General features: G+C 39.8%; 1 protein-coding gene across 2 annotated transcripts in view; it reads left to right on the top strand.

The window, feature by feature from the left end:
* The window catches only part of trappc9 (trafficking protein particle complex subunit 9), a 193,172-nt gene that overhangs the window by 153,791 nt on the left and 13,620 nt on the right, over positions 1-25,761 (top strand). The window lies entirely within an intron of this gene.

The raw sequence follows: 25,761 nt of genomic DNA, 5'->3' as shown, positions 1-25,761 counted from the left end.
CACAGTAATCCTTACTCTATCATAAGCAACCTTTTCTAATTTGTGGTTGTAGAATAAACAAAACAAGCATTGAAAGTGTTTTTTATTAGAAATGGAAGCACAACATATGCATACCTTCAAGGCGGATGTGTTATTTAGGTTTTTATAATAATTGAATTGATAAGCACCTCCTTGTGCAGAAAAACTGGCCCCCAGTTTGATTTACCCTCTATTTGCTCTGTCATTTCAGTTTAGAATCATGTGGACATTATTACTGGAAACAATTAAAAGATTAAAGATCTCATCATGTTGTTTGTGTGCAGAATGTTTACCTGAGCTTTCACAAAAGATTAGATGCTCTGCCATGATAATTTGAAGAAGTTAGGATGCTATTAAAATGTTGGCCGCGCATTTAGTTTGACGTGTTTGCCACAACAGAGGAGATGCCAGAAGGATCCGGTCGAAAGTCATCTCCATGGAGATGCACAGCGTGGCGGTCAGTGAAGCTCCGGCCTCAGCTTTTTCTTCATTTTAGGTGTAATTAAGAAAAGCTATCTCACCTATCACTCTCAGCTAATAGCACAGGGGACTGTGGAGCGTTTCAAGCATCAACACACAAACTTTGGGTGGCATACTATCAATGCCCCAGATTTCCATTGACTTTACTGTTGGAAAGTGAAAAACAGGCCTTGGCTGGCTTCCTCATTACAACAATATTACCCAGGAACTCCTCTCGCAAACACCTTTCGATCTTGTCAGTTCTTCTTTTCTTGACATGCTCATTCATTCATTCTTTCAAGGGAGGGGTTATTCTGGAGATGCCCATTTATTTGAGCGATATCAGATCATGGTTTTGTCAAATGTACTTAAAGAAATGTTTGCAGTGATAAACAGAAAGCAAAACAAATCCCATGAACCAATGCGTTATCCTCAATAAGACAGAAACCAATTTTAAAAGTGAGACATTTTACTACGTCATGAAAAATATGAGCTCGTCTTTAATTATATGGCAACGACACATCCCAAACGCTGGCTCAGACCCGTGTTTACCACTGCGTAGCATCCCGTCTTCTCTCTGGAAACATCTGGGAAGTGTAGACACCAGCTGCCGGACCTTCGGGAGAGAAATGATGTTGCCCCCTCGTCTGATATTGGAGTCTAGCTGCTCAGCAGTCCTGGCTCTGCTGTTTTGTGTTTTCAGCTGGTGGAAGGTCTGAACTGCAGACAGACAGGTTCAGCACCTGGACTCTTCTGATATGAAGCCACGCAGTTTAACATTGTCTTGTTGAATTCGCTGAAAAAGGCAAACCAGAAGATCACAGGCATCCAATATTGCTTTCTGGCCATGTGTCTTGCACACAGAAATCTCTCCATATTCTTTTGATGATATCATGCCCTGCAGATAATGGAATATTCAGTCTTGTAATTTTACATTGAGGAATATTATTCTGACATCGCTCAATTTTCACATAATTCCATTCTGTTACCAACCTTCCTGGAATTCGGGTTGTACCTGCACTCCACCGTTTTACTGTGTTAAAGAAACAAGGACAGAGCCTGTCCTTGAAGTCACTCCCAGTGTGAACTCCAGTGATTGGTCATCATCAGAAAGGAGTGGGAATTGTTTCCCTGGCTACCTTTTCTGCAACCACAAGTTATAACCCAAGAAAAGCAACCAGGATTCATCAGGAGAACACCGACTTATTTGATATGTAGTCTGTACTACGGGTGTTCAGAGGTCAGTTTGCATATCTTTATGTTCCCTTGCGTGTGTTTGTGTAGTGATTATATTGAAGGTAAGCACCGACGTACCGTGAGGGCACTCGGCTGTGTAGAGAGACCTGGAAAAGCTAAGCAATGAGAACCTGGCTTCATAATTGGTTTGAACCATGTAGAGTCCTTCTGAATACATGTGCTCAGGCTTTTATTCTTACTCGAATCAACATTCAGACAAACTTGTTACCTCAAGCGTGACCCACTCAGCCTTCATTTAGTACTTTAATAGGAAATCAAATTCAAACATGTTCCAGGTCCTAAGCAGATGAGCTTAGACGCAGCCCTGCTGTGTCTGCTTGTCCTGAATATAAAAGTCAGCAGCTTTGATTTAGATAATTTTAAGCACTATAATTGGAAAAGGAATAATATTTATTAGGTCTGCAGACTAAGGCTGCAGTTAGACAGTATTTGAATGGCAGTACATAAAATAAATTGTACATTAAACATTCACTGAAGTGCCTGCACAGGCCCTACGGAAAGTCTAACCTTGGTTTAATCCAGTTTTATTCAGTGTTTGTCAGCATTGTCTTACTGTTGAGGATTGTTGGCTCACTTTTGTATTGTGTCATCAGGCTCATGAGAGCTGAGTTTTACCTCGATGTGGGGTTGAACCGTATCACGCCAGGGGGAGTTCTAAAATGTGTTGACCTTTGACAAAAACACTATTATAAAAGCCAGCAAGGAAATGACCACAGAGGCCCAAAACTTCTTTCCTCACCCTTCAGGAATTCATCCTACGACAAAATAGATTCTCTTTAGGGATTAAGAAAGTTTTGTTAAATTTCATCATCAGCTTTCTATGTACATCTTCCTTTAGATAAAATCTGAGTGGATGGATACCGGACTTTTGCTTAAACTCAGGAGATATGTTTGTTAATGAAGCAGTTTCACTAATATGAGGAAAACTGTTTAACATGTGTGCATCAAAAACTGAACGAACGGTAACATTTAACATAGAGATTTTTTACCTTCAATCTCACAAACCTGATCATCTTCACACTTGTAGAGCTTCCTGTGTGTTAAGTGTGATTCTGGCAAATTTCAAGATCATGTAAAGTCCCGTTTATCGTCAGTTGTGCACATGTCCGCGGACAACTGTGGCCATAAGTCCATATTTGTTCCTTTATAGTGACCACTCCAAATGACCCTACGTGCTTATACGGAAGACCACCAAACATCTTTTTCTTGATTCTTCAGCTTCTTCAGTTTGAACTGACTGGTGGGGGGTTTCAGGCTTTTAAGCAGTTGTTGGGACATTCACACTTTGAGCGTCGTTGAGGTCACATGTGTCATCAGCTGGGGTTTGCAATTGCTATTTTTGATTTGGATTTTGAAATGGAAATAAAATGGTGAGTGAACAACAATAAAAATAACATTGTCTTCTGCATAAAAAGAAGCTAGCTCTAGGTGGTTTTTGCTTGTTTTGAAGACAACTTGATTGGCATCTGGGGGAATGCAAACAAACGACAAATCGTATCTGATCTGGCAAAGATTACAATGATGTAACTCGCCAGCTGTTTCTTGTCTAAAGCAGCAACAAACAAACTCATGTGACAGATCAGTGTCAATACAGTACAATATAATATCATAGATACTCCCAAAGATCAAAGTAATTTAAATTTCCTTCTTGTGAATGTCCACCACAGTTGTTGTGTTTCTTCAGTTTCTTGGCTGGACAACTACTTCTTCTACTGAACTACAATCATTACCAGTGTTCTCTATAGCACCGCCCTCTGGTAATAACAGTGCAGCCTAGTTTATTTGCTTCCAACTAATCCATGGAAACATGTAGGATTCCGATCTTTTTTTGGGGGCTTTTTAAACGATTGGTTTAAATGAGCTTCTTAAGTGAATGAAAACCCAGCCAGTTCGGATCCTTCAGGTCATTGTCACCTGTGGGTTGTTTACCTGCCTGACCAACATGTGACATTTTTTTGATCACAAAATTTAAGGTGTACATTAAATGGTTGTGGAAATGCAAGGCTGCGTCATAAGTGTTAAGTAGGTGATACCTGAGGCCATCTCGTTTGAAATAGATGGCTATCAAGATGGCTCTCACTTTGAGTTCCATATCTTGATAGATAGTCATCTACAAAGAGAGGTATTGCATGCATGTGCACTACAGTCTCACACACGTCAACATTGTATGAGGCCTCTCTGACAGAGCTTTGCAACTCTTTGTTGTCATATGATTTTGAGGTACGCCCTCTTTTCTCCTGCTGTTGCTTACACTTTTTTTTACTTCATGCCTGTAGAAGAACAGTCAGCTGTGACCTCCCACTAATAATTATCATATATAAACAGAAGAATGCTGCCTACAGTTGGCCGCGCTAATTAGCTCATGGATCATTTTGACTTCCCCTGTAGCACTTATTGGCAAACCCTCAAACTAGCCAAAACAATCGTGTTTTTCGAGAGGCATCACGGTATTTATGGCAAGGGAACCTTGAGATTCCCTAAGAAGGAAGAACCCTGTCACAGTTTTACACAGGATTCTGTGGACGTACTCTGTGAGGCAGAGTGTGTGAGACAGGATGAAGAGGACATGGATCAGCTTCTGAGGATTTTAGAATGAGTGGTGAAGATGCTAAACAGCACAGTGTGTGCCACTCGCTAACATAAGCAGCCATGCCTTTAGGGACCATGCTCAGTGGTAAACATATTAGTCTTGTCAGACAACCTAAAGTAGCTTTTGTTTGGATACCAACTACTGCAGTGATGAAGCCTATGACATTTGGGAGCCTCAGTGAAGGTGGATCATTGCTTAGAATATGAAAGATGCATTCCTTCACTCCACATGACTCACTATTGCTACCACTAAAGGTTCTTAGTATCAGACGTTGAAAACATTGATGAAACAAATACTTTTCCTTTCTGTTTTAATGAATTGTGTTTAATTCCTGAGCAAAGTCTTGCCTACGTTCTCAAATGGTAACCCGACTTCAGAGCTGTGAGCAGTAAAAGTGTGCCAGTGTAAGCAATGGCCCGAGAGCAAATGAATCACCACCATCTGATCTGTTTCTGAAGTAGGAGGAGAATCATCAACAGCCTCTCTAATGAGAGTGTTGATGATATGAAACTGCACGCTTTTCCTGGATTATTGCCACAATTTAATCTCTCAAATAGGCACCCAATTTTACAATCAGTGTCTCTGGACCATGTTAATCACTCACTTGAATCCATGATGAAATACTCAAAGCAGAATAAACTCTGAATGAATTTGTTAGTCGAACGTCTCCCTGATTGTGTTACATGAAGAATATGAAGGAATGACCAGAGCATCGATTCGTGCAAAGCCTCTGATTCAGTTTGCAGGGATGTGGCCATAAAGCAGCAGTGAGCATCTACCATGCTCTCTTGTTGTCTGCAAACGTTCACACTTGTCTCCTAAATATTTCAGATTTTCACTCGTCAGACCAGAGCACTTGCTGCCATTTTACTGTGCTTCCTGTTCGTGTCTTCTCATGCTTAGATGAGTCTCTCAAAGTTTTCTTTTCCTCTCTGACAAAACAAATTATTTTCCTTCTTGTCTCCCATAAAGATCAGGTTCCACCAGACCACACTTTGCTGAACATAGGTCCACCTTGTTCTCACTGCTTTCGATGAGTTCGGACTTTAATTTGACCTGATTTGTGCTCCTTGAAAAGAAGTTCCTGCCTGTCATTAAACCGGCAGATGCACGATGACCACCTCACATCTCTGTCGTACTCTTCAGCAACCTCACCATTCTAGTATGAATGTCCGTCACATTTCATTCTTTGGTCAAGCTCAAATTCTGCAGGGTTAAGGACAGTTCACGAAGCCATCTGATGATAGCACATCATCTTTCTATCCCTTCTTCAACCAGTTCTTACACAGCCTAGAAGTGTGCTTGGGGCTTTGGGGTCATGACCCTGCTGCATGACAAGGTTGAGATTTATAAAATGAGCTCTTGAAGGTACAGCAAGACACTGCAAAATGGACTGATGTCCACATTGGCTGAGCTAAGCGAGTGTTGGATTTAGTAAAGGACACCAATTTTGCCAGAAGAAAAACACCCCCAATCTAGTGAGCTCCCTCGTACTTCCCGGTGGGGTATGAATACTGGAAAGTTTTGCTTTCATCTGCTTTACAACAAACAGAAAGTTGTTTGAACCACGTCTCATCTGTCCATAAGACTCTGCTCTTGTCATCCTCAGTGCATTTTAGTCCGTCCACCATCAGTCTGTATTTCTTGTTTTGGAGCAGCAAGAGGAGGTTCTTCCTACACGCTCTGAGCTATCTCTGGTTGAGCTGTCAGCATCGGAAGAGTGAAGCATCTGTCTGCAGGTAGTTACCCTGAGCCTCCCACTGCAGGGCAGGTCAGAGTGTTCCCCTGTGATCTGATGCTGAGTGAGTGCCTCCTGAACTGCACCTACTGTACTCTTCTATATTCAGATTTTTTTTGCAATTTACTAGACATTTTAAGACAGACTGTCTTGTTTTTTTTGTTGTTTTTTTTTTGCTTCCTTTGTTCTTTTGAAAATGTCTGAGAATTTGACTGCAAAGCCATACTTGCCAAAAAATGCCATCATCTTCCTCTGTCACATTGTCTTGTGCTATCTTGAGAATCACACCGCAAGAGTGCTAATGATGATTGCAATCGCAGCCTGTAACCGGAGGCAAGTGCAGCTATTATTAGAAATAAGACTCTTATATTTGAGAGGAGAGAAACGTGTTGTTGTTGGCAACATTGCGCCTGTTCTTTTTCCTCACTTCATTAATCTGTTCATTTTGTCAGTAGACAACTTCTAATCTCACTCCCGTCTCACTCATTCATCATGCTGACTGTGTTGCCGTCTTCATTTTCTCAGTCTGCGGTTGAATATGAGTCACAAACCTTTGTGGTCTACTTTGATGAAAAGAGTAACTTATCGTAGAAATTAAAACCATACAGATTAAACGGCAGATTAAAAAAATGCTATAAGATTGATTATTTAACCTCCAAACTACAACAGTTTTTCCAAGCTGTTCATTTTGAACCCCATTATTTCAGTTTTTTTTTTTTTTTTTTTTTAAGAGCAGAGACTGGAAGTTCAGCGAGTCGATCCATCAGATCTGAAGAAAACATGTCGCAGTCACTTAATTTTCAGACGGTCGTCCCATAAAGTGTTGTAAAGATTTGTTGTCTTATTGACTGAACGTAACAGTTGAAAAAAACATATTTCCCTCCCAGCGCCTTTAGGGAGACTTGTTTAGAGCATGCGCCTGTTAACAGATGACCCATTTCATCATTTTGATTGGTAGGCTTGTTCGTTTTACACCACCATGCAAGTGACAGCTGCAGTGAGAAGTATTATGTTTGTGGGTTTTCCCTGTCTGCAATCATATGTACTTGCCTTTTATCCACTTGCCTCATTCTCATTGATGTAATATCTTTTGAACATCTTGAGCAAACTACTTCTAACCTGGAGCAGTCAGAGTCACAGATGCACTGACTCGGGTTTCACTGTGACCTCACAAAACGCATCTTTGGCCTTAACGTTGCAGTCTAATGGTCTAATAGTTGTTATAAAATTCCCAATGTCGACAAGAGCAGAATTATGAGGCGATGATGTTTTGTAGTCAAAATGATGGCTTCACTGTGACATGATACAGTTCTGCAAAGCCACCAATACTCTGAAAGAGAAGATTGGAAATATTTCATCATTTTTATTTGAATGCTGTGACAAAAAATGGTGTCAAATGTAATAATATCTCACACATTGAAAGTGAGAAGTTTTACTATTTCATGTAAAATATGAGCAGCAGCTTAAGTTTGATGGCATCAAAAAAAGTTGTGGCAGGGCAAGGAAAGGCTGGAAAGTACGGGGAACTAAATGTAGGGAACTAACTTTGAAAGTAGACTTTGAGTATTCCATCTATTGTGCAGCCTTATGTGAACATGAGCCAGAAACACAGCAGTCTTCTCTTGACCAAAGCTCATTTGAAATGGACTGAGACGAAGTGGAAAACTGTTCTGTGGTCAGATTAATCCAAATTTGAAATAGTTTTCTGAAACCACAGAAGCAGCATCCTCTGGGCTAAAGAGAAGAGGGATCATCCTGCTTTTTATCAGTGCTCTCTTTAAAAGCCTGCATCTCTGATAGTATGGTGTATGTCTACCTAAGGCACCATCAGCGTCCCTTTTTTTGGAATTTTGGAATTGGGGTCGTCGCATATGCTATAAAAAGACCACAGCTATGAATGTCTTTCAGCGGAGGAGACACATTGGTACTGCTTCAGAGCATTGTCAACACTAAAGCACTTTGTTATCCAGGCATGAGAGATTTCTGGGGTTAGTACCAGCATGTAAAGTACTATTAAGAGCCACGATCATGAGACCTTGAAGGCTCAGTTGTTTCATTCCTGGCATCACTGCTGCTTTCAACTTAACGCAGACTTTGAGCTAATTTGCTGAGCTGAGGCACGCAAAGGGACTCTGAACATCTTCAGTAAATCTCAAGGTCATGTTTAAAAATGTGATCTGGCCTCCTCTGCCAGCCCACAGTATAACTTCACTGATATGTTGTCAGAAAGAGTTTCACTTTTCTTTTGCAAGCAGGTGTACATATGTATTTCCAGTCAAAAGTCTTTAACAACACATGACACATGATAGGAACATAAATGTCAAGTGTAGGATGTGGAAAGCTGCTCTCTCCATGAGCTCCCACTCCCAGGTTATCTGATTAACACATGGAGAGGAAAACAAGCTGAACTGAATTGTTCAAGATCAAACTGTACAATATTATATCTAATTGATTTATTCATTATTATTATTTATATACTCTGGTACCATCCACCTACATTGTTATATTGTTATAGTTTATTTTTCTTTGCTCTTATAGTCTGATTAAGGCATAAATAAATGTCCATTCTGAGTTTGACACATTACAAAAAAAATGTGTAATTAACCACTCAGTCAAATATATGCCAAGTCAATAAAATTAGGTGTCAGGATAATAAGCAGTGGTCTCTGCTTGGATACACGTGTCTGCTGAGGATGCCAAATGATGTACTGCCAAATGAATGCCCTACGAAGCAGGATCACTGGCTTTGTAACGTAGCCTCAGGTTCAGTCACAAAGCTGGTTCACTTCTTACCAGACTGTGTCATGACTGTCATGGCAACTTCTGCTGGAATCAAGCTTTTCACGGTGCAGAGTAGATTTTGAGATAAGGCATCAGCACATGTAAAAGACCAATCACTTCTTAGAAAATAAAAGAAAAAAAGGAAATCAACGTCTTTGCGTTAACAGAGACAGAATCTATGTCGAGTTTGTGCTGTTTGACCTTCATTCAGAAGCATCTTCATAAGAGATGTCAGTCAAAATTAATGCTTATTTAGCCTAAAATCAACTGATTACTCCACAGATGTATTAATATCTAATCATTTTTTAAAGTATTTTGAAAAAGTGAAATGATTATGCAACTAAAATCCTTTTTTTCAGCACTTTACAGCCTGGATGACTGAAAATTAAGTTGGACATTGGCAAGAAGCCAGCTGAGTGGTTTTAAATGCTTCTTTGTCTTTTTATTTGGCCTACTAGAGGCAAAAAGGATTTAGAACAAGATGTATTAAATCTGATGGAATAAGGCTGATACTTTCTCATATACATTTCTCAAATACACCTGTCTTACATTAATTTAATAAAATATACAACTGCAAATCATTGAGATTTACTTGATGACTTAATGACATAGCAGTGGTATGTATTAGCGCATCAATTTTTTTTTTCCTTTTTGTCTGCTTTCCCTACTGTTTGGGTGGGACAGCTGTGTGGTGGAGAAGGAGTGAGTTCATTTTAGCTGATATGATAAACTGTGGATCCCAGCTGTTTCCAATGAAAGTTTGGAGAACTGCCAGGTGAAAACTGTGCCGGGTGTTGGTGTTGATCCTCGGCGCTCCGTCACTCTGACTCTAAACAAAAAAACATTTGCAGGGCATCCACTTTTTTTTCTCGCCCTCTAACCTTAGTGGTGTAGCGTTCCTCTGCAGTTTAAGTAGACCGCCCAAGTTCATCTAATCCTAGCTTTCAGGGAAGAAGCATATCTGTGATTGGGTTAGCTTGTATATTATTATTATATTGATATAATAATATAAATATATATATATATATTATATTCTTGCCCCTATTGTAATATGAGCTTAGCTTGTATATTGTCATATGTGCAGCTAGATGGCATGGCTGGCTAATTTGAGGTGAAAGCACTGCATTAGAATGGGAAGAATGGTGGGCTTTCACTTGTCTTAAGTACTTACTCTTCTACATCATGGAGCTCTGAAGTCTTAAACAAAAAATCCAAATTCACAATTCAGCTAAACATAGTTTAGACTTTTAACATGTTTTAAGCAAGAATAGTGCAGCAAATACAACATGACTTTGTGCAAATCTAGCATTCCTAGATGCGGGGCTCTCTTTAAAGTACCGATTTTAGAGAAACCGTTCCCATTTAATCGGCTACAGATTCTAAGCAGACACGTGGTTCTTTTCTTTCTGAGCAGATAATGACTTCCATGTGTAAATGAGTTGGTCCATCTCTGTTTCACCTGCTTCATGTGGCATTTAAGTCATATAAAATAGCAGCTAGTTAAGTTTGTAACCGTGCAAATTGGTGTTTATTTGTCAATATAAAAAAACAACTTTCATCAACAAAGCAAAATTCCACTGAGCTGTCCTCCACTGTAAGAGAAAGAGTCTACAGCCACACTGACACCTTGTTAAATTAATCCTGATATTCTGGACTCCCAGTGAAACCTACAAATTCCTGCCAGTTGATTAAGTATCTACACGTACAGCTAGAGGGCATCTGTTTAACAGTAAGGCCAGGCAGGAACTACATATGTTAGCCTCCTAAAGCTTGACTCCAAACACGTAACCTTTTTGCTTCTGCATTAAAAGACTGTAGCCTCTAACGATCAGTCAATAGTATTTATGTCAGGAGAGATAAACAGGTTTTTGCTTTTACAGCCAGAAAATGGTGCTTCAGGTGAAGCTCTGGAAGAGAGTTCATAGTTAATAGATGACAGCACAATGTCAGAGAAATGTTTAAGTAGTCACGGAGGTATGTAAAATAAGAAGTATATGTTGTTTCTCTATGTAACATTCTGTGTATCAGTATCAACATCTTGTGGCTTGTATTGGTCCCAGTAGAGTTCAAAGGTTTTTACACAGTCTATTAAGGTTTCTTTGTCTGGCTTCAGAATCTGTCTGGGGCACTTTGAGAGCCAGGGCCTCTGTCTCCTTCCAGACTCAGAATACATCAGCTTCAGTTTATTACTACAGAAATCCATAAATCATTCAGTGGATTTTGCTAACTTTGTGCCCTCATTTGCTCTTTTTAGAAGTCTGAGCTATTTCTGAGCCAGCACTTACGCAGCTTGTATTTAAATTAAATAATTCAATGATGGAGGCATAACTGAAAAGGAAAATGGATTGAAGAAGTAGTTTCTCTTCCATAATATTGATGGATCTGACCTCACTGTTCTCTCCGTCTGTCACCTAGATTTAAGCTTTTGTTGATTTCTGATTTTTTTAAGTTTGGCAGTTATACTTCAATCCTGACAACTTAATATTGTGTTTACCTAAACTTAATGACTAATGATCAATTCTTGCCCGTATTGTAATATCAGATATCACAATGTTCAGCCCCAGTTACAGTGATGTATTTGCGATGGTGCCAGCGAAGCACACTGATTAAAGAAAGATGCTTCACTTTTCATTCTAATTGTTCTCTGCATCACATTGCTAAAATAATAAAGTGAAGTGTTTTTGATTGTGGCTCTTATCAAGAGGTTGTGCTCTGATCTTGGTCCTCATCAGTGGCACAGCCACTCTTCTACCTCTTCATTATATCAAACTCTGACAAACCTGCATTGCTTAATTAGATCTTGGCTGAGAGGCACCAAAGTCTTTCTTATGACTCCTTTATAAATGTATCTCATATGCACTCCTTAACAACCTTTTACTGACCATCTATTGACATTTTGACAATTAATCTGGGATCAGAAGACGAGAGCAGCACAGCTCCGCAGGTAAACCTCCTTAAGCTCAAGTGGCTTCAGGTAACGTCCTCTCTTTACTGCAGCATCCACAAACCTTCTTTATTTACTCTCTTATCAAAGCTTGAAATAATCAAAATGAAGAACCCCTCTGGTGATTTCCATGACATCTTATCATAGATTGCAGTAATGTTATTCATACGTTTATCTGTTCAGTTTGGTGGAAGAGGAAATGAGGAAAACATTGTCCTAGTTTGACTTTAAGAGCAGGTGCTCACAGCCATCTGTAATAACAACAAAAAAAGATAGGATGCAGTTGATTGTTTTGATGTTTTTATGCTATTTATTTCACAATAACAATATTCAATATAACAATGACAATATTTGATTTATTATTATATATATTAAGAGAAAAAAATACTACAAAATGTACTTGCAGTTTTCTCCATTTGGTTGCTGAACTATAATTTCTCATGGCCACGATCATGGTAAGGGTTTTGGTTATTTTTTTATTCTACTTTGTAGTTTACATTTCTAACACATGTATTTGAACAACCGTGACGACACAAACGTTGTAGTACATATGCCAGGCCTGTATATGGCGCTGTGACGCCGCCACACCAATACACTAAAACCGGAAGAGAAGCCATGGAACATGCTATAAAGGCATAGACATATAAAGAATCTTTCTAATGTATATGTATAAAGGTAGTACAAGCCTGTTGTCCGCCATTGTTGTTGTTGTTATGACCATAGACATTATAAAGTTAGTTCAGAAATTACCAGCAGGTTGAAACAAAAATTGAGCATCTCTCTAATTTATTGTAGCACTGCAGCACCTAACTTGCACGTGTGTTGCGATTGGTAAAACAAGGTCCAATTTTGTCTAGCAGCAGTTCAGTCCACGCACAGATGGTCTATAAATAAGCAGATGTTGAGTGGTACTTGAAAACACAAGATTTATTCAGCTTCTGTTTTGTGAGCGGTGAGACCTTGGAGCAGCATTGTTTTCTACTCCTTCAAGACTTTGAGCTGGAAAACGGTGATGTTAACACCAGGGTCACTGGGGTCGGTTGTGCTTCGGTAGAATAAATATTTAGAGAAACCTCGTGATTTATTCATTTATCATCAGTCATTCTTCCCCCGGCGATGAGCAGCGAGTAGAATTCTGCCACACTTGGGCTGCTTTTTACTTTGTTTAAGCGAATAGGCTCACATGACCGAAGACTGACCAGGGAGGGATATTTAAAATAACGCTGTTAAGCTAACCGTAACTCTGCAAAAAGCATAGAACACTTCACTTTGAATATGCTGTAACTTGCTGTGATGTCATGTGTTGTCAAATACAAGGGTTTGAATCAGCAGTAACTTCAAATATATTATGTATTATAAATGTGTTTGAATGCACATGGCTACTCAAAGGTTTGGGCAAACATACTTATTTATTTTGAATAAGCAGATGTGTCCAGACTTTTGAGTGTTTACATATTTAAAAAATGGCAATAAGATTGTTCTTGCTGTTCCTTAATTAATGCTGAATTATTTGGGGTAAATTCTATGTATTATCCCCCCAACGGAAACCCTGCTTGTTGCTGGTAGAACCTTTAGCTGTGGCACGATTCAGTTAAAGATTTAGGAAGTTTTGCAGTTTCCTCCCGTATTTCTCACAGGAAAAAAAAAAAAAAAAGTTTTTAATTTCCGTCCCATTTCATCGTGAAGAAAAGCTGCTGTAAGTTGTGTGAAATGTTTCACATCCGCAGTACGATCTCCACATGAGGCTGAACACTGTTGTGCGGTTCAGTGAGAAACTCTTATTAACAGCGAGATGTTTATAATACGCCCCGAGCTGTCTCTTGATGACCTTCTTGATGACCTGGAGAGCTATTTTACTTTACTTTAGAGATAATTGACAGCCCCAAGTGTTCATTAATTTTTTTCTATAGTCATTTCAGATGTAATCCTCATCCTACTTTCATTAAGTAATGTCAATATCCTTCTTTAATGTCTCACTTTTGCTGTTTTATTACCTTCCGTTGCAGTTAAACATGGAGCCACAGCAGGTTTCTTAGCGTCTGTGAGATCAGGTGTAGAGGAAGAGACGTATTTTCATTTTTCTGCAGCAACAGCAGGTGGTTTATGTTTGAATGCCCAGGAGCTGCCCACTCCTCCCAAATCATATTTGTTTAGTTGAATGGGCAGGCCCAGCCTGAACATTTTAATGAAAACTCCTTCTGGGACTCCATAAACGTGGAACAGGCAGAGAGTACTCCATGTTTTGGGAGGATATGGAAAGCAAAAATTGTTGTCGATTGTTGCGATTGCAGGAAGGAAGAAAATGCTGACCAAGATCATCACGGTCGCAGGGTCAGGGATTAAAAAAGATGAATGACAAAAGACAAGTTTGACTTGTGAGGATAGATACGACGAGCGAGTCCCACAGCACTTAATGAGTGGGAAAGATAGAGTAAAGAAGTGACAGAGTGAGAAATTGAGATGGAGTGCAGTCCGTGCACGGGCACGGAGGATGCAAAGAGTTTCACAGGCTGACTGAGTGATCTTAGAGTAGAATGGAGGATGCAGCCCAGGATGATGGAGCGAGTGAGTTCAGGTACCTGCTTTAGGAGGCTGATTGATGCCAGGTTGGAGATGCTTTGCTGCTCGGGCTGATTTAATTTAGAGGCTCAGAACTTGGATTGCTTAGCATAGGCTAATTCTGTTTGACCTTCCTCGGGCTGTTACAGTGATTTCACTCTGTTTTTTTTTTCTATTAACCGTGTTGAGTAAACTTTCCTTCACTAATCTGCGGCCTGTCGGTTGAGTGTATGGTAAAGACAATGCTGATAACGAGCCAAACTACTCCATCAGGCGACGCTGCTACACAGGTCCATGCATCATCCAGTGCAGTCGCATGCACAGTTTGAGAACCAAGTGTTGCTTTGTGTCAGTCACCCTTATCGGACCCTTTCACAGCATAGAATGTTACGTCATTTTTACCTTTAAAATCTACTAAATGCCACCAGTTCCTGTTGCCCTGCTCTCCTTTAGCTGCTGCCAGAGAAGATTATTAGAGATAAAAATGAATTGTTCTGATATTCTGTGTGAATTTCTCTTCTCAAAGACCAAGATAAGGACATTTGTTAATATACTGTCCATTAGGATGTGAATGTTCTTTTTTCACTGGATTTTTCATAGAATGAACAGCTGTGTGCTGTTGCCAGATCATACTTAGTGTTTCTATCGCAGTATTATTGACACAATTAAAAATGCCCATATCACTTTTGTATGTTGACTTTAAAAAACTATACTTTTAGGGCAAAGAACAGCACAATAAAAATAGTTTGGAAACTGATGGCACCTGGAACCAAATAGAAACTGTGTTGCACAGCTCTTCTTAATGAGATATTACACTTTCCTCCGAGCTGTTTGAAACTCAGCATCCAGGCTTGAATGTGTGACCACTGCGATTGATGCATTGCTGGAGAGAGAAATTTAATAAGACTCCTCACTGCTTAAGTGAGTTTTAGCTTGTGAAAACTGCAACAAGTATTGAAAAAGGTGGTGCAATATAGCACAGAAGAGGTTGCAAATGATTTTTTAAGTATGAAGGGAAAAAGAAACCCTGATGGGCACTTCCAGCCGCTCTGTGAATGTCAAGTTAATTTAACCTCACAAGGATCTGAAAAATATGAACCTTTGTGATTTCAAACGTGATAAAGAGCAGTCTGTTGAAAAGAAATCTACACTAGCAACGCAAGAACTGTCCGTATAGTTGACAACCTCGAACAGGTCCCTTAATTAAGGTCATGGGTGAGGATTAATTTATTGCCCCAAATCTGCTCCGTGTGCTGTGGCGCCTGGGTCACCATCATCCATCATTAGTTCGGCTGCTGACTCCTCGTGTCACGGATATTACATTCAAGTGTCTTTAGAAAGTTTCTTATTTTCTGTTGTTGCATCTTATGTCTGTCACGTGGCCGTGCAGACACTGAGATCATCAGTTCAGAATTTTATTGGTTGAAATCAGTCTTTATGTTCCGAGGGAGCACAGTGGTTCAAAATGAAATAAAATTGAATTCCTGTCAAATGAGTATTATGGAAGAATCACTTTTTTTCTGTTCTTCAGAGCGTGCATGTGGTCACCAGCAAGGGAAAGACTCAACTTTTTTTTTTTTTTAATGTAGGTCTCCAAGTACAGTTAGTTGGATATCAATAGGACAATGATATGTACAAAATGTTTAAAGGCAGTAATTAACGGTATGCATGCATTAGTACGAGGTACACTGTGTGTATCTCCACCTTGGTCCATCACTGTTGGTGAGAAAGCATTACTTACCTGCACCTGTTGCTAACTTACAGCTCCACTGCTAAACAGTTTCCCTCTCAGATCAATGGAGTAACTATCTATGTCTGTACTTAGAGAGTTTCTGGTTTGCCCGGAGGAAAAGCTTCACTCACACACTGTATGGTATAAACTTGTGTCAGCGACAGCCAGCATGAGTGTGTGTCCTTACCTAAGGTAATAAGGGTGAATAAGCCCCTCCTCTCCTGCTCTCAGGAGAGATGTTTCAGCAGAGTGAGAGTGGGGCCACTGTGCTTAAACCAACAGACATTTTGACTAAAGTCTTTGAATGAGACTTCAGGGAATTATATCGGCCTGTTGAAAGGGGGCATAATATGTCACCTTTAAAACCAGGGTTTAAATTGGGGTTTGTTATGTGAAGGGGTTCTGTGGTTTTAGGGTTGCACACTCATGCAAACATAAGAAGTATAAGCATCATTTTATGCTAATTGAATTTCCCTCGATGAATGGAGTATCTCGAAGCATGTCTCATGGGATTTTATTGTTGCTCTAAATGTTTTATTCATCTAATGAAATGAAAAAACAAAATGTTTTCTTTGTATCTATTTGATCGTGCTAACTGGGGTAACGCTGTTTATGTTTTGTTGTTTTTCCCCTTTTTATATTGCTTCACCCCCTTCAGATTAATCAGCGACTCGCTCCAAACTTGCAAATGGACCCATTTGACATATTTCCTTTCATAAGCTCTGTATTCTTTTCAGCTTTTGTCACATGCGATGTTGATCGGCATTGTTTGCATGCTGGCTCACAGTCTTACACGTGAAATTAAGTGCATTCATCTCCAGTGTGGTGAGAAGAGTGGTAATTAAAATGTGGCAGAATACAACAGTGCAGTCATTACAAGAGCTGCGTTGAAGCATTACTAACAGATAACAACAGAGATGAGTGCTTTGGTCAGACTGTGTCTTCTGATTTACTCTAGGGTTTTACAATGACTCGTTTCCTCATCAAAAACCTTTAATTTCCAGCCTTGTCACTGTGAAATAGTTTAGCTCAAGGGTCAAGACAGATGGAAGGTAGGCAGACTCTGCAGACCTTTAAACCAATTTATTTTCAGTTCTCTCCAGTGCACAGGTAAGAAAATCTCACAGTATAGAAAAGACTACATGCAGTGGCCAAACACATTCAAATTCGGTCACCTTTTAAGTCCCCCGGAGCCCAAAATCTAACCTCCTATGTACAACTGAATGCACACCTGTTCTGCTTTAGAATGTGCCACTCCCAAGAGGTCAGTTTACCCAGTGACCTAATTTCAAACAAATCCAACAACTTTAATAAACTAAATCAAAACTCACAACCTATCACTTCTAATACATTACAAAACTACAGAAAAGAGATCCCTCTGCTTGGTCTTCCTGTGATTGTAATCTATGATGTGACCAACACCTGAAGTCAGGAAGTGCTGGGCTGGTCTCTCCCACTCCTGAAAGGCAGGTCCAAACAAAGGACCAATAATGTCTAATGTGAACTGAAACAAAACATCCAGCGCTTCAAGCTGCAACCCGATAAAAGTAACTGACTTAACTCATGAGCACGTATTTGCTATAATCCCATGGAAACACCAAATGACAACAATGCCAACTCAAACAAACCCGGGATAGTAAGTTTAGCAAGGTTGCAATGGTAATGGGAAACTAAAGTAAAGTGAACAAATGCAATATAAGGATTAATGGACGAGTGGTGAACAGATGAAATCTCACCCACTTTCTCACAGTCAAACCTACAAAAGCTTATTATTCATCTTTACATAAACCTCAGTTATCCCCAATGTTTCCTGGTCATGTCTTCTTTTCAAAATAGGAACCCTGGTGGACGTGAGTGTGTAAGGAGGGTGTGGAGCACTTTTTTGATGAGAAGATTGTGTGTTTACAGCATAATTTTTTGTGGAATGTCTAATATCCCTATAGGTGACTGGAATAACTTTTGTAAGACATTGATTGCTGCTCATTCTGTGGAAGAAATAATAACCTTGCAGGTAGTGCTGCTGTCTGCAGTGATTTGCCCCCCAGTGAGCTACTGGCATCTCATTACTCTAGTGCTCCTGCTTCACACTGATAATTCAGTTATGCACGTCATGTCACTCTTCTGTTTTTCGCTTTGAAAAAACTGCGTTTCTCTTGTGTGGCTGGAAGTGATTTTGTCCCGTAGATTTAATTTTTTCAGTCTAACACTGGCAAGCACGTCTCATACTTAGAGGCTGAGTGATTTTCACAGAAGAGACTGCATAAGGCCAGCTCATGTCAGCATTTCTGGAAACAGAATTTTGGATCAGAACATACTAAATTCAAAAGGAATCACTATAGCCGATGAATTATCTCTCTGAAGCGTTATATATCAGATTAAAGCTGTCCTGCAGACTTCAGTTTTGTTTACCTCAAAGATAAGAATTTGCATCGCTGACCAAACCATAAACGTAGGTGAAAGTATTGACCATTTAAGAATGAGAGAATCAATCCTTGAATAAGCAGTTTGCACTTGTTTGGTTAGCTCCGGAACGAGTTTGCTGCAAACATTTGCAAGCCATTTTAAATGCCCTGTGCCATAGGACAGCTTATGCATTAGTTCGTCAAGTAACCTCGTGAGTAAACATTGCATTACCAAGTTTCACTTGCACCACCTTCTTTGACGCCCGGATTTTTGGTATTTGCTTTACAATTTTCAGCATGATTAAGTTTAGAGCACCTTAGTGGCCAGCAGGGCTTTTCATTGTAGGTCTTTCACAGTGCTTTACTGTTTTAAAATGCAGATGTAAAAAAACAACAAATAAGGGGATCAGATTTGTGAAATGAATGAATACTAAGCATCTGCAGAGGTCAAGTTTATTATTCCTGCATCATTGAAGCTTGATACATGATAATATTATCTCTGAACTCAAAGATGTGCTGTAGCTAAATACAGCCTCAGAGAATTGCTATCATAATAATCCGGGCAGATGAATAACAAGTATCTTATATATTTCAAGCTTGAGGCCTGGGAGCTTGAGGGATCCACCCAGCACCTTAGCTGTTCGTAGATCTATGCTTTTCTGGACAGAGATCTCTGACGTGCTCCTGGGATCTGTTGGAGCCGCTCTCCCACTTTTTGGGGCCTCCGATCCCGCAGGATCTTAGCTCTGTCGTTCTCTACCATTTTATGGTGAAGGCAGTAATCATAGTTTACATAAGAAAAGTACTCTGCCATTAGAAGCTCTCTTTTGCTTCTTGCTTGGAAATTCTTTTCCCTGCTGCATCTGTTTCATCAGGAGTAATAATTACACCTATCAGCCTCCTACATGATGGTATACTAGAAAAATAAACCGAGGCCAAATGGTGAATAGAGGCGTTCCCCTAAAGTTTTTGTCTCAAAGTAAAACTCTGCTGTCTACTTAGAGAGATGTTGAAGAACCTTTGTTATTACCAGTGTTAGGATTTTTCATCACAGGATTCTTGTTTAGTCCCCGTCTCGCATCATACTGTATATTAAATGTAGAGTTACATGAAAAAGAAAGTACAGTACACCCTTTTTCAACTCTAATGTTTCACATATAAGGAGATGATGAAATATCTTCTTATTTAAGCAGGACTTCAAATTAGATAAATACAACCACATGCGCAAAACAATACATGACATATGACACAGTGCTGTTATTAATTTAATAAGAAAATGCAGAGGAATACTGGTTGTCTCATTGACTGCATGGTGCTGGGGTCCTGTGGCTGCAAACAAGCTGTTGCTGTTAGTTTTTACCAAATGTGCTGCTGTGCATTGTGACCAGACATCTCCACTTAAGTTTCATCTGTCCAAAGGACTGTGCACTTACCCTCTTAATTCATATGGAAACATTAGGAACGTGTTTATCTCAGGTTGAATTTACCTGATTTTAAGTCCTGTTCAGAACCAGGAAGGCTGTACTTTACTTCTCACATGGCTGTACATAAATGGGATCTTACAAAGCTCCAAGGAAGATTTGTCTCATGGAAATTAGTCATGTCGGCGAATGTTGTTTTCAGTTGTCTTTAAGGTTAGGACTTAGATTGGGGTTGCACCACCATGCCTGAAGGTGTCCCCACATATTGAAATTTTAATATTGGAGGCAGAGTGGATTCATTTGCTTAATTAGGGTTGGAGCATAATAAGAGAAAAGGTACAGCAGAGTAATGAGACAGGGAAATGGGAGAAAGTGTGCACTGTGGCATATGACAGCAGCCATGTTTAAACCTCACCACAGTCAATCTCTCACGGGAGGCTTCCTAATGACTTCGATTTTCTGGAGATGAGTCAAAACAGTTGTTGTCGCCGCCTCCTCCCACACCCAACTCTCTGAATCTGTCCTCTTCAAACAAACCCCTCCACCGCCCGCTGATGTTGTTCCAGTGCTGAGTGGGGAATTGACACGGCCGGCTCTTGTACAATGGCCTTGTTTGGTTTTCCATTCTTGGAGATTATGCCACTGGAGGTAAAGGTGGGTACTTTACAGTGCTGCACCGCTCCTGCACTTTTGAGTGTTATACCATTCCAGTGAGCAAATATTTGATTTTGACAAAGGCTTTGTACTCCATTAAAACCATCCTCAGGCAACCAATTCTCATGTTTGTGGCTTTTTAGTTTGTTGTGCTTCTCTTTGTTTGTCTCCATTGTTCTTAGAAAATTTGATCTGCCTATTTTTGTCTCATGTCTCATGCTAGATTTATTTGGGTTGCCCTTGCACAGCTGACCTCATTACTTCATGTACAACAGAAATAGTCAAGTTATTCTTTAGATTTGAAAATAATGTCATCTTTCAATCAGCTTTTGGACAATCAAATGTTAACTTGGCAGGCCTGTTGTAACATTTATTGAACCAAATGAACGCCCATGCAATCTATTCCTACACCAGTAAACAAGCTGGAACTCCACTAATTATAATGATAAATTCAAGAAATTAAGCAATCCAAATTTAATCTGATGTGGTGCAAGCACACGTGTACTTAGTGAGTAAGAACCATTACTTTAGGTTTGATGCTCAGAAGCGCTTCAGAAAATTAAAGTTAAGAAAACAAGCAAAGTACTCAAAGCTGAGAACTCCTGGTGGAGCTGAAGAAGATGGCAGATTAACGTGTTGAGCCACAGTGTTATCTTCATTAGCCTGAAATGGCTTCCGTGTCTTTTATAAGCCACTGAAAGCCCATATTCTGTTGAAAAGGTGCAAAGATACGTTGTAATATTAAAGGCTGAAACTGAGAGAAGGTTGTTTTTTTGCCTTGACTGGCTGTAAGAGTTGAGGAATTTAAGGATAAGGTTCTAATGTAAAAGACTGCATAGTCCTCATCATCTAGGGTACATGACATCTTTGTTTGGGATCATCGTACTGTTCTGTGACCCGGTTTTGGCCAAGCTTTGGTTGTCAGACAGATGGCCTCACATTTGACTCTGGAACACTTTGGCAAACAGAGGAGTTCAAGGTCGACTCAGTGATTCTCGACTTGGTCTTTGAAAGAATCGTAGTTCTGGCTTTGTTTAAATCAGCCAGCAAGATAATCAGATGAGATTTATTACAACAGCTGTTTACTGCTATCAATGTGTGCTAGCAGAAGATAACATTTTTTCCGCCCATTAGTGATAAATGGAGATTTGCCTATGAACATATGGGGCTGTTGAACACTCATTGCCTGTCCAGCTTTACTCAGACACAGGCCAGTAGCTTCAGACTTGATCCATGAGCTTATGGCTGGCTGTGCTCCAAGCCTCCAGAAGAACAGGAGCTTTTGAAAAATCAACAAGTCTCATTTACCAACTATGTTTTAAGTGATTTTCTACTTGAAACAATTAGCTTTATCTAGAAGAAATTTGGGAATGCACCACAGGCACAGATCAACTGAAATTCCAACGCCTTAACCAGGCTAAGCGATTAGCCTATATTAATTCAAAAAGTCTTATTAAATTACATTTGGAATATTGAAAAATTAAACACTCCTGACACTCTCATGGCTGCTTGTTTACAGGTGAGTGTGTGGGAGGCAAAGCAGATAAGGGAGGAAGCAGCTTTGTGGTGATGTTTATTGGGAAGATTTGCAGACTGGAAAAATAAGACTTCAGAGAGTGAAAGGAGTCTATGGAAACAAGAAACCCATAAATCCACACAACTAAAGCTGCACAAGGGCAGATTTCTGAAATGTATATCAAGCTTTTTTCAGTTTCTTTGGGAAGCAGGCTAGAGGTATTCCCCCTTCTCCAGTTTTATTTTTCTTCTTACGTCCAGTAAAGTGCTGCTGTGGTTTTGCTCGTTGGATATCGCCATCGTAGCACAGTGACTAAAATAATGGTCAGTAATTTACAACTGAGTAGATTAAAAAACTAAAAGCAGCCAGTTACTAGATTAACATATTCAGTGAAGACAAAATTTTATTGAATTAATGATTCCTCTAATACTACATCAGCATTGACTTTTTGCTGAACAAATTAGATGAAATCCATTGTTGTGATCTTTGTTGCCTCACTGCTTTTTTGTATGATCGAGCTATGTCATCAGATTTAATACCTAACACCCTAATTTATGTGAAAGATCTGCAATTTAAAGCCATTGCTTTTCTGCTAAACTAACACCGAAAGCACAGCATGAGCGTCATCTTCAGCAGATCAACACCAGCTCAACTGCTTTGTCTTTATGCACAGAGGAGGCGTTTAGGTGCAGTGCTGACTGCAGGTCACCCTTAGTCCGAGTCCGGTAAACAATGAACATGTTCCAAAAGTGCCCTTTTCATATATCACGTATGACTTATCAGGCTCCAGGACAGATTAGACACTAAAGTGGTATTACAAGATAACCCAATCTGCCCATAAATATTTATGTGTATTTCTAAGCTGCAGCGCTTAGGTTTTTTTTATATAATGTCATAGGTGTTGCCTTTTCCAATTCTGTTGATAGCTGAAGTTGAATTTTCGACATTCAAAATGTTTCCTTTTTTTTAGAAAGAGCACCTTTTAATGTAAAAAATTGCATAAACTTTGGGTCACAGCGACATATTTAAAGAACAGTGTAAATAAGACTCTTTGCCTGCCAAAAGCCACTGCTTGTAAAATACCAAGCTTTAGTTCTGACAAGTGGTGTCACATTTGATTCTAGAGTGCTTTGGTATACACAGGAGTTCATGACAGACTTCATGGTCCCCCAGGTCCTGGGGCCGCAAAACAAGCCCAAACCACGACAGTTGCAAACCTATACTGCGGTGCCATGTTCTTTTTAGAGAGATGAGGCTGTTTGAATGCCAGTTTTAGCATGTGCCACAAAGTGACAGAATTGATTTGAATTTTTAACATAGTTAAGTGTAGAGATGATGAATGCATTAAAGCAAGAAGATACCTTCAGAAAAAAAAAAATCCACGGAAAGTTGTTATTATTCAAGTAATGTCATACAAAATGAAGCCAAGGGAAAAAAGAAATTGTCATGTGTAATCCCAGAGTGACTCCATAATGTAGAGATCAAGGTTTTATGCGTTGTATGACACCTTGTTATTCCTGTTGGTAAATATAGTTCTTTATGGCTGGCTGTATTTTTGGTTCTGTTGTCATGCCACAGAAGGAAGTGGGGACACAGATGCCCTCCTGATTGTACTAGGTGACAAATCTCATCTTCCAAAACTTTTTTTTAGTGCTTTTCTTTCCTATTTTCAGTGTTTCACAAGAAGTCACACATCATAACCAGAGACTGACACAATTTAAGCAATAATGGGGGAAAAACATAGAAAATCTGATCCACAGTTCCCAGAATGTTCAGAAATTCAAACCTTTTAATCAAACAGTTGTTTTTGATTATGTTTATTTAATGTCATAAGGTTCTTACACTGACAACAGGCAACTTGTGTTTTAGGTGCAACTTAAACCGCTGAAGTTGTCGATTTTCATATCAAGTGAATAGCTCTTAGGACAGAGGAAATGATCCACAGTACAACTGAAAAAACCTTCTTCACAACTATAGAAACTAACCCTTTTGATTGAATCCAAACATAGTCTTAAATGAGCCATGTATTTCAGCCCCAATTTTATTTGTTTTTGCTAGGAAAAAAACAGCCTAAAAACTGCATCTGCACTGAAAACACAACAACTAAAACATAATCCACCCCTTCTTACTCAGTAGCCTTCACCAATAGGCATGTAATAGAATTGAAGTTAAATCAGGTAAATAAACGTACTGTTAAACAGGAGGTCCAGTTTTTTTCCATACTCCTTATCTCTGCATGACAGAGGTGGTTTGAGGCTTGGTATTGACTTTCTTTAGTCGTCAGCCTATGAGTTAGTGGAAGTGGCCTTTATATAGTATGAATTAGGAATGTCCCAAAAAAGATTTTTTTGCCCCTGATACCAATCAGAGATTTTACAGATTAACTATCTGTTGCTACACAAACTACACACCATAAATACATTAAAGTAACTGAAACACTATATGCTTTCAGCAGCAAATCCCAAGCCATCTTTAGCATTGTGCTTCAGCAGAGCCTTAGCTGGATTTAGTTTAGTGAACGTGTATTGTATTCAGCCAAGTGTTAAAATTTGAGGTGTCTTTTCAGACTGGAAATTTCAAAGGAAGCTCTATTTCTGCTGCATCTGACAATGCTGGAACTGGGAGTTTTAGGGCAGTCGTATTATGCCACAGCGAGCTTAAAACAATATACTCTTGGTGTACTTAGCGATGCATTGATCGAGACCTTGAATCAATACTTTAAACAGGATTGGGGCATTCCTAGTTTAAATAGAGGATCCATTTAGGTTGCTAATTGTGCGCATGATTAAAGCCTGACTGATTACAATAGCTGTTACTCACTCTGTACCAGAGAAAATATTTGCAATGACTCTATTGACTTGTTGCAGTACGGTTCTTTTGTTTCAGTTTTCATAAAAGCTACTGTGGAGTCCTCTGAGGACATGTGGACATGATCAGGGGTAAACGTTAGGACTACATGTGGATGTGATCAGGGGTAAACGTTAGGGCTACATGTGGATGTGATCGGGGTAAATGTGAGGGCTACATGTGGACATGATCGGGGTAAACGTTAGGACTACATGTGGACGTGATCGGGGTAAACGTTAGGGCTACATGCGGACGTGATCGGGGTAAACGTTAGGGATACATATGGACATGATCAGGGTAAACGTTAGGACTACATGTGGACATGATCAGGGGTAAACGTTAGGGCTACATGTGGACGTGATCGGGGTAAACGTGAGGGCTACATGTGGACATGATCGGGGTAAACGTTAGGACTACATGTGGACGTGATCGGGGTAAACGTTAGGGCTACATGTGGACGTGATCGGGGTAAACGTTAGGGATACATGTGGACGTGATCAGGGGTAAAAATTAGGGCTACATGTGGACGTGATCAGGGTAAACGTTAGGACTACATGTGGACGTGATCGGGGTAAACGTTAGGGCTACATGTGGACGTGATCAGGGGTAAACATTAGGGCTACATGTGGACGTGATCAGGGTAAACGTTAGGACTACATGTGGATGTGATCGGGGTAAACGTTAGGGCTACATGTGGACGTGATCGGGGTAAACATTAGGGCTACATGTGGACGTGATCGGGGTAAACGTTAGGACTACATGTGGACGTGATCGGGGTAAACGTTAGGGCTACATGTGGACGTGATCAGGGGTAAACATTAGGGCTACATGTGCACATGATCG

Source organism: Leuresthes tenuis, unplaced genomic scaffold (genome assembly GCF_036924035.1).
Source record: "Leuresthes tenuis unplaced genomic scaffold, fLeuTen1.0.hap1 SCAF_18, whole genome shotgun sequence".
Taxonomy (NCBI): Eukaryota; Metazoa; Chordata; class Actinopteri; order Atheriniformes; family Atherinopsidae; genus Leuresthes; species Leuresthes tenuis.
Note: the sequence above shows the minus strand (reverse complement) of the source record. Positions and strands in the feature narration are given on the sequence as shown.